The sequence below is a fragment of the Amblyraja radiata genome, chromosome 14 (assembly GCF_010909765.2).
Source record: "Amblyraja radiata isolate CabotCenter1 chromosome 14, sAmbRad1.1.pri, whole genome shotgun sequence".
Taxonomy (NCBI): domain Eukaryota; kingdom Metazoa; phylum Chordata; class Chondrichthyes; order Rajiformes; family Rajidae; genus Amblyraja; species Amblyraja radiata.
The window spans coordinates 9,308,254-9,318,991 of record NC_045969.1 but is presented as its reverse complement, the minus strand read 5'-3'; positions in this window follow the sequence as shown (position 1 = coordinate 9,318,991).

Sequence of the window (10,738 nt, the reverse complement as noted above, 5' to 3'; positions counted from 1 at the left end):
GGAGATACACAAAGTCTCTTGCCCAGAGGATGTGAATCGAGGACTGGAGGACATAGGTTAAAGGTAAAGGGAAAGATTTAATAAGAATCTGAGTGATAACTTTATCACACAAATGGTGGTGGGGGCATGGAACAAGCTGCCAGAGGAGGTAGTTGAGCAAGGGACTATCCCACTATTTAAGAAACAGACAGGTACATGGATAGAACAGATTTGGTGGGATATGGGCCAAACGCGGGCAGGTGGAACTAGTGCAACCGGGACATACATGTATTGGCTGGTGTGGGCAAGTCGGGCCGAAGGGCCTGTTTCCACACTATCACTCTGACTCTAATAAATGGTAAAAGGCCTTGTTAATAATAATGATATTGAATGATTTTACAATATCGACGATTTAGGTCAAGAGAAGAGGCTGGGCAAGGGTGGAGCAAAGCTGTAAAGTTCTTTGTGACCACAGAGGTGACACAGTGGCAAATCGGTACAATTCCTGCCTTCCAGCTCCAGAGACCTGGGTTTGATCCTGGGTGCTGTCTGTGCGGAGCTTGCATGTTCTCCCTGTGACCACGTGTGTTTGCTCCGGTTTCTTCCCACATTCGAAGCGTGCAAGTTTGTAGGTTCATTGGCTTCTGTAAATTTTGCCTAGTGTGCCGGATAGAACGTGTAGCGTGATCATTGATCGACGTGGGCCGAACGGCCTGTTTCCACACTGTATCTCTCAACTAAACTAATATGTTGGATACTTACCAAAAATGGTAATTTCCTGACACTTGCAAGGTATGAATGTTATCAGCCTAAGCACCTGGTACAAATGGTTACAAACGCTCGGCCTTTTATGATAAATCAACATTTGGTATTCACATTTACTTGCAGCTTTATTTGAAATTTCGAAATTAGATATGTATTTCCAGCAATGTTAGCACAGCCTTTAGATTATTATTCAAAAGCAAAAATGGAAATTTGAGATAAAGATACAAGGTGCTGGAGTAACACAGCGGGTCAGGCAGAATACCTGGAGAACATGGATAGGTGATGTATCGGATCTGGCCCCTTCTTCAGACTGATTATTGTTGGGGGGGTGGGGGGGACTGGTTGAATCATGTTCATAAGTTAAGGGAGCAAAATTATGCCATTTGGTTCATCAAGTCTACTCTGCCATTCAATCATGGCTGATCTTTCTCTTTCAACCCCATTCTTCTGCCTTCTCCCCATACTCCCTGACGCCCATACCAATCAATTCACTGATAGTTTTCTAGTATTGCCCACTTAAAAGGTCCTGTTCCTCTGAGTCCTAGGATTTCCAATTGTTCATATCATCCTGAGGCAGGCCCGGCATTTATCCTGGGAACTGGCCACTGAAACCTCAGCAGGTAACAATGTGCATGGTTTGCAACTCAATTGATTACAATGGGGATTTTATGGCGGTGTGGAAGAACAGGTCCAGCAGGTAAGATATTTTCACAGGCTATTGTTCACTGATTCTCAACACCCCATGATGAGACACCATGGCGGGAACATACAGTCCCTACAGCACTGCTGCACACACCCAAACCATGTCCGATTGCGTAACATAAAGCAATTATGCCAGTGCCAAAATACATCTTGTCCAATATCATGTGTGGGAAGGACCTGCAGATGCTGCTTTACACTGAAGATGGATACAAAATGCTGCAGTAACTCAGCGCGACTGGCAGCATCTCTGGATAGAAGGAATGGGTGATGTTTTGTGTCGAGACCCTTCTTCTCTCCATCTGAGTTACTCCAGCATTTTGTGTCTATCTTCTATTGTCCAATATCATCTCAAGTCTTAAGGGCCTGCCCCACTTAGCGATTTTTTTGGCGACTGCCGGCATCATTGACTGACGTATCAGGTCACCGAAACGTTTGCGGCGTGATGAGGCGTGATGCGTCGGTGACGCTGCGTGATGACGTATTGAAGCGCGGTGTTTTTCCAAGTGTCGCAACGTTTTTTTGTCGCCACTGGATTTTGAAATGTTCAAAATCTTTTGGCGTCACAGATATGACGCCGGCAGTCGCCGAAAAAAATCGCTAAGTGGGACTGGCCCTTTAATGTTCAGTGAGTGAGCTGGTCATTCTGAGAATCTGCAGAAACAAGGAAATGCAGATGCTGGTTTACCAAGGAAAGACACAAAATGCTGGTGTAATTCAGCGGGTCAGGCGGCATTCAACCCATCAAGCCTACTCCATCATTCAATACTGGCTAATCTAAATTTCCTCTCAACCCCATTCTCCTGCGTTGCCTCCATAATCCCTGACATCTCTACGAATCAAGAATCTGGCAATCTCCGCCTTAAAAATACCCAACGACTTGGTCTCCACAACCGTCTGTGGCAATGAATTCCACAGATTCATCACCCTCTGACTAAAGAAATTCCTCCTCATCTCCTTTCTCAAGGTATGTTATTTTATTCTGAGGCTATAGCCTCTGGTCCTAGACTCTTCCACCAATGGAAGCATCCTCTCCACATCCACTCTATCCAGGCCATTCACATTTTCTTGCCAGGTAATGCGTTGGAGTTGAGGGAGACTTACTTCCAATACAGTTTTGTACGTTCAGAGGTGGCTGATGAGGCCAATGTTAAATCCACTGATTGTACCACAGTTAGAATAGCAGTGTTTGTCAGGGGAAGACTGGCAGAGTAACTCAGCGGGACAGGCAGCATGCCCGGAGAACATAGATAGGTGACATTTTGTGTCCGGACCCTGCTTCAGATAGGTCCCAACCCGAAACATCTCCTTGGCAGAGTTGTTTGGAGGTGTCAGAAGTTATGGGGAGAAGGCAGGAGAATGGGATTAGGAGGGAGAGGTAGATCAGCCATGATTGAATTGCGGAGTAGATTTGATGGGCCGAATGGCCTAATACTACCCCTATTCCTTATGCAAATTATGCACTAATTTCACCATTTCCCATGCTCCCAAAATAGAGACTTATGGTTATCACTGCCTTCCCTGATGATCTTTCCCAGTTTTGACACGGACCAAGGTTTCCCATGAGTCAGTGAGGACATTACACTATTTTCAGGAGGCTTTGAGAACATCCTTGCAATGTTTTATCTGACCTCCCTGTAATCTAGTGTCCTGCTGGAATTCAGAATAGACGGCCTGCTTCAGGAATCTGCTGTTGGCCTGTCCTTCGAAGCCAGCAAGAGTAAGTGGAGCCATAATGCTGGTCATTGTTGGCTCGGGAGATGAGACTAACCTTGGTTTGCTTAAGGGCCTGTCCCACCAGCATGCGATTGCATGCGTCTAGCGCGACCATACGTGGTCGCTTGAGGCGTACAGCCTCGCAAGGCTGGTCCCACTTCGATCGGCGGAGGCGTATGGAGTTGTGCGGGGCTGGTCCCGACATCACGCGGGGCTCCAAAAATCTTGCACTGCCCGAAAATCCCGCGCGACAACGGCCTGTCAGCCCGCAGCTGCATTGAGGCCGTACTCAACGTCTCGACGGCGTACGCAGCATCTTGACGTCGTATGCAGCGTCTTGACGGCGTACGCCTAGCGTGTGGCGTTGCGCGATGATGTCACCGCCCGACGCCGTGCGACGTCCAAATTCAGTTGGCCCGCCTCCTGCCTAGCTGTTTGGTGAGTTTGACGTAAATTACGTCACACGCGTACTTACCGCAAACTTAGCGCAAACTCAGCGCGAACTCCGCTTTCGTTTGGTTGCGCTAGACGCATGCAATCGCATGCTGGTGGGACAGGCCCTTTACCCTGCTGGTGAATTTGGAGGTTTGTCCAGGGCAAACATTGGAAGCACCTCTCCAGTACTGCTACACAGTCCCCATAACGCAGGTGTGCAGGAGGACGATGCCTGGCACACAATGAGCTTTAGAATTTGGATTTTAGTGATGCAGCGTGGAAACAGGCCCTTCAGCGCACAGAGTCCACGCCTACCGAGTCCACCCCAATATACTAGCAATAGTTGTCCTACACACTTGGGACAACTTACATTTTTTTTACTGAAGCCACTTAACCTACAAACTTGCACGTCTTTGGAATGTGGGTAGAAACCAGAACACCCAGAGAAACTTTTTGTTGTGTGATAACGAGTCAGCAGAAGGACTGTACATGATTACATAGAAATAGGTGCAGGAGTAGGTCATTCAGCCCTTCGAGCCTGCACTGCCATTCAATATGATCATGGCTGATCATCCAACTCAGTATCCTGTACCTGCCTTCTCTCCATACCCCCTGATCCCTTTAGCCACAAGGGCCACATCTAACTCCCTCTTAAATATAGCCAATGAACTGTCCTCAACTACCTTCTGAGGCAGAGAATTCCAGAGATTCACCACTCTCTGTGTGAAAATTTTTTTTCTCATCTCAGGTCCTAAAAGATTTCCCCCTTATCCTTAAACTGTGACCCCTTGTTCTGGACTTTCCCAACATCGGGAACAATCTTCCTGCATCTAGCCTGTCCAACCCCTTAAGAATTTTGTAAGTTTCTATAAGATACCCCCTCAATCTTCTAAATTCTAGCGAGTACAAGCCGAGTCTATCCAGTCTTTCTTCATATGAAAGTCCTGACATCCCAGGAATCAGTCTGGTGAACCTTCTCTGTACTCCCTCTATGGCAAGAATGTCTTTCCTCAGATTAGGAGACCAAAACAGTATGCAATACTCCAGGTGTGGTCTCACCAAGACCCTGTACAACTGCAGTAGAACCTCCTTACATTCGAGCCGTCCACAGTGGACAGATACATGATAAAGTGAATAACATTTAGTGCAAGATAAAGTCTGATTATGTCTTCAATGAGGTAGATAGTATCTCAGGACCGCTCTCCAGCTGTTGGTCCTGCTTAACTGACCAGTAGTGTTACTACTGAAGATAGACACAAAAGTTGGAGTAACTCAGCGGGACAGGCAACATCTCTGGAGAGAAGGAATGGGTGATGTTTCGGGTCGAGATTTCTTCAAACTAGTCAGGGGAAAGTGAAACAAGAGATATAGACGATGATGTAGAGAGATAATGAACGGTGAATGAAAGATATGCAAAAAAGTGACGATGATAAAGCAAGCAGGCCATTGTTAGCTGTTTGTTGGGTGAAAACGAGAAGCTGGTGCGACTTAGGTGGGGGAGGGATGGAGAGAGAGGGAATGCCGAGGTTACTTGAAGTTAGAAAAATCAATATTCATACCACTGGGCTGTAAGCTGACCAAGCAAAATATGACATGCTGTTCCTCCAATTTGCATTTAGCCTCTCTGACAATGGAGGAGACCTAGGACAGCAAGGTCATTGTGGTAAAATGAAGGACATGAGACACATATTAATCGGGTGGCTCAGAAGCCAAATACAGGAGAATAAAACACTCCCTGTAGCTTGTGACACATTCCATGGGTACTGTTTGAGAGTCTGTGCTCAGTTCTGACGGAGCTCAGTTCAGGCCCCATATGTACATAAGGTAACAGTTTAAGCAGTGAGAAAAACAAGACATGTCGCAATGCTCTCCTAATTACACTGAAACTATTCCACACGAGTTGCGTTGTGAGGTGTACTGTTCCATTGTGCGTGGTCTGAATCGTCTGGTGTGTGACCAGTGACGCCATTAGAGATGCACCTGCCACAGGCCCCTGTGTCTGCCAATTTGGATCATGCTTGGAAAGCACTCAATCCGGTTTTGCAATATTTGATCAAAAATAGAATCACTAAGCAAATATACCTGGGTGTTTGGATTGTGTAGTGTTTAAAAGTGTAACATTATCAATTTTCATCGGAGCAGAATTAGGCAATTCTGAGTTATTACATAGTTTCCCAGTCAAAAGGTCAATCCATGCAATGGCAACTCCTACCTAATGTAATCCTGCAATTGTGTTACCATCAGTTCCTGCTTCCTCTGCTCTTCCTGTTCCTTCTGCTGAAGATCCTTAGCAAGGAGTCTGTTCTCCTGCTGGCTTGGCTTATTCAGTTTAGAGATCCAGCATGGAAACGGGTCCTTCGGCCTACCGAGTCCACATCTACCCATTCTCAATATTATCAATGTTATCGCACCTTCTCATCCAGTCCCTATACACGAGGGGCAGTTTACAGAGGGCCAATTTGGGATACGGGAGGAAACCGGAGCACCCGGAGAAAACCCAGGCTGTCACAGGGAGAACGTGCAAACTCCACACAGTTGATGATCACAAAGTCTGAAAAGCTTTCTGGTAAGTACTGAAGACACTGGTGCAGACAACTGAATCTCATCTTCTGGAATACAGCAGCGACCCCCTATTAAACCTCTGATGGACACATGCTCTTCAGTGGCGAACAGACAGATACATAGAGGGAGTGGATAGATCCAGCGTGCTCAAGATTTAACTGTTTGTAGCTTCTCGTGGAAGCAGGAATGGCACAGCCTGTAGATACATCTGTCAGAGTTGTGGTGTGCAGGAATTTGCCTGACCACGAACAGCAGAGGTTTAAATTTAAGTTTAGATATACAGCGTGGAAACAGGCCCTTAGGCCCACCGAGTCCACGCTGACCAGTGACCACCCATACACTAGTTGTATCCGAGACACGAGGGACAATTTATAGAGGGGCCAATTAATCTATAAATCTGCGCGTCTTTGGGGTGTTGGAGGAAACCGGTGTACCCGGAAGAAGCCACAAACACCGTACACACAGCACCCGTAGTTGGGATTGAACCCGGGTCTCTGGCGCTGTCAGGCAGCAACTCTACCGCTATGCCACTGTGTCTCGCTACAGAAGATCGTGTATTATATAGAAAAAATATAGTCTCTGGAACGACCAGCAAGGATCTCTGGAGATTCTGTGTATTAGGGTCAGAGGACATAAACCATTCAATGTCTCTTCCATTAGGTAGTGGTCAGCATTTCCAACACTGATATGGTCGAAGTCATCCAGCACACTCATGGGTCTATGCAAGTACTCATTGATAATACAAGGATTTAAAGTGCTGAACTGGCAATGAGCCACACCCAAATATTTGTAATTAGGGACGGCACAGCAGTGTAGTGGTAGAGCTGCTGCCTTAAGGGCCTGTCCCTCGAGCATGCGACTGCATGCGGCAAGCGCGACCTAATGTGGTCGCTTGAGCCGTACGGCCTCGCGGGGCCGGTCCCACTTCGATCGCCGGAGCCGTATGGAGTTGTGCGGAGCTGGTCCCGACATCGCGCGGGGCTCCGAGAAACTGACACTGACCAAAAATTCCGCGCGGCAACGGCCGGCCGGCCCGCAGCCGCATTGAGGCCGTACGCAGCGTCTTGACGGCGTACGCCTAGCGCGAACTTCCCGCGGACTTCGCTCGAACTTCACATCAACTCGTACGGGGTCACTCGACCTCCGCGCAGCCCCCGCTTCCGGTTTGGTCGTGCTCGCCGCATGCAGTCGCATGCTCGTGGGACAGGCCCTGTATGGGGATCTCTCGACCTCCGTGCGGCCCCCCTGCGGCCCCCGCTTCCGGATTGGTCGCGCTTGCCGCATGCAGTCGCCTGCTCGTGGGACAGGCCCTGTACGGGGATCTCTCGGCCTCCGTGCGGCCCCCGCTTCCGGTTTGGTCGCGCTTGCCGCATGCAGTCGCATGCTCGTGGGACAGGCCCTTTACAGCACCAGAGACCTGGGTTTGATCCTGACTACGGGTGCTGGCTATACAGAGTTTGTACGTTCTCCCTGTGACAACATGTATTTTCTCCGGATGCTCCAGTTTCCCCCACACTTCAAAGCATACAGATTTATAAGTTAAAGATAGACAAAAAATGCTGGAGTAACTCAGCAGGACAGGAAGAAAAGAAGGAATGGGTGACGTTTCAGTGCCTGTCCCGCTGAGTTACTCCGTCATTTTGTGTCTATCTTCGAATTAAACCAGCATCTGCTGTTCTTTCCTACACAGGTTTACAAGTTAATTTGGCATCAATAAAATTGTAAATTGGCCCGAGAGTGTAGGATCGATCGTGCTAGTGATTGCTGGTCGACGCAATCTCAGTTCTGGTTTCCAAGCTGTATCTCCGAGGTCTAAAGTCCACAAGTCCAATAGGTGGCTATGCAGTACGTAGCAGAATGAATGAAACTAAAACAGAAAATGTGAAGGACCCTGTAAATCAGAGGTAGAAAAACATTTTCAATGGTTCTTTTTGGGTTATCTGTCACCATGGTCGATGCACTTTTGGAGAGCATTGCATAATTTCCACTGGCAACAATTTAAAACAGCATTGCTTGAGCAATGATATAATTATATTTGCATGTAAAAGAAAAACAGGTCACCATCAGATGTGCAATCTGCAACAAAAATTTCTGGAGTGACACAAAATGACAAACGGTGACACATTTTACTCCAAGGTACCTAGATTTTTATCTATGAGGTGTGAAGAAATAAGCACCAGACGACCACATTTCTAGATCAACAATTTCAAGAGATGGAGATCAAAGTGGCATTGGAAGATGGTAAAGATGGAGAATGTACCTATAACGTACGTTCAATCAATCAGATTTGACTGGACTGCACCTCAGTTATTTATCCCTTGATACTCTTCTCCAAAACATATTTAATGATCTTAATTTGAATCAAACGCCCAAGCTCTTCTGAGGAGAAATTTCCAGAATTCCGATAAGCTTTATGTGAAAAAGTACTTACAGTCAGTGGTGGAATGGCCAGGGTCAGCTTGCCCGATGGCAAGTGGGCCCCTGATGAAGTGCTTGCAAAAAAATGACTATTGGTTCTAAAATGCTTGCAAAAATGTCTATTGGTTCTAAAGCTTGCAAAAAATGTCTATTGGTTCTAAAATGCTTGCAAAAATGTCTATTGGTTCTAAAGCTTGCAAAAAATGTCTATTGGTTCTAAAATATTTGCAAAAAGTGTCTATCGGTTCTAAAATGTTTGCAAAAAGTGTCTCTTTTCGTTCTATAATGCTTGCAGAATGTGTCTTTTTTGGTTCTAAAATTCTTGCAAAATAAATGTCTATCGGTTCTAAAATGCTTGCAAAAAATGTCTATTGGCTCTAAAGCTTGCAAAAAAATGTCTATTGGTTCTAAATGCTTGCAAAAAGTGTCTATTGGTTCTAAATGCTTGCAAAAAGTGTCTATTGGTTCTAAAGTGTTTGCAAAAAGTGTCTATTGGTTCTAAAATGTTTGCAAAAAAGTGTCTTGTTTGGTTCTACAATGCAGAATGTGTCTTTTTTTGGTATTACAATGTTAGCAAAAAGTGTCTCTTTTGGTTCTACAATGCTTGCAAAAAAAGTCTATTGGTTCTAAAGCTTGCAAAAAAATGTCTATAGGTTCTAAAGCTTGCAAAAAAATGTCTATTGGTTCTAAAGCTTGCAAAAAATTGACTATTGGTTCTAAAGCTTGCAAACAAAATGACTATTGGTTCTAAAGCTTGCAAAAAATGTCTATTGGTTCTAAAGCTTCCAAAAAAAAAGTCTATTGGTTCTAAAGCTTGCAAAAAAAATGTCTATTGGTTCTAAAGCTTGCAAAAAATGTCTATTGGTTCTAAAGCTTGCAAAAAATGTCTATTGGTTCTAAAATGCTTGCAAAAAGTGTCTCTATTGGTTCTAAAATGCTTGCAAAGGTGGGAGGGGGAGGGACTATAAAACCCGGAAGTGGTGTGCCTTACAGTCTCTTCAAGATGGAGGAAGGCAGAGGGTCACGTTTCTCTGAGCTGTGAATAACACATGTCTACTCAAATATGTGCCCTTAGTGGTTCTAAAATGCTTGCAAAAAGTGTCTATTGGTCCTAAAATGTTTTCAAAAAGTGTCTATTGGTTCTAAAATGCTTGCAAAAAGTGTCTATAGGTTCTAAAATGTTTGCAAAAAGTGTCTATTGGTTCAAAAATGTTTGCAAAAAGTGTCTCTTTTGGTTCTACAATGCTTGCAGAATGTGTCTTTTTTGGTTCTAAAATGCTTGCAAAAAAATGTCTATTGGTTCTAAAGCTTGCAAAAAATGTAAATTGGTTCTAAAGCTTGCAAAAAATGACTATTAATATAATAATAATTTGTTTTATAGGGACAGTGCATATTAATGAACATTTGCATGTAAATATGCGAGATTGTAGCCAATCAATAGCTAATTTCCGTCTCTAGTCCCTAAAGCTTGCAAAAAAAATGACTATTGGTTCTAAAGCTTGCAAAAAAATGTCTATTGGTTCTAAAGCTTGCAAAAAAATGTCTATTGGTTCTAAAGCTTGCAAAAAAAGTCTATTGGTTCTAAAGCTTGCAAAAAAATGTCTATTGGTTCTAAAATGCTTGCAAAAAGTGTCTCTATTGGTTCTAAAATGCTTGCAAAGGTGGGAGGGGGAGGGACTATAAAACCCGGAAGTGGTGTGCCTCAAAGTCTTCAAGATGGAGGAAGGCAGAGGGTCACGTTTCTCTGAGCTGTGAATATCACATGTCTACTCAAATGTGAGTGCCCTTAGTGGTTCTAAAATGCTTGCAAAAAGTGTCTATTGGTTCTAAAATATTTGCAAAAAGTGTCTATTGGTTCTAAAATGTTTGCAAAAAGTGTCTATTGGTTCTAAAATGCTTGCAAAAAGTGTCTATTGGTTCTAAAATATTTGCAAAAAGTGTCTATTGGTTCTAAAATGTTTGCAAAAAGTGTCTCTTTTGGTTCTACAAAGCTTGCACAATGTGTCTTTTTTGGTTCTAAAATGCTTGCAAAAAAATGTCTATTGGTTCTAAAGCTTGCAAAAAAAATGTCTATTGGTTCTAAAGCTTGCAAAAAAATGTTTATTGGTTCTAAAGCTTGCAAAAAATGACTATTGGTTCTAAAGCTTGCAAAAAATGTCTATTG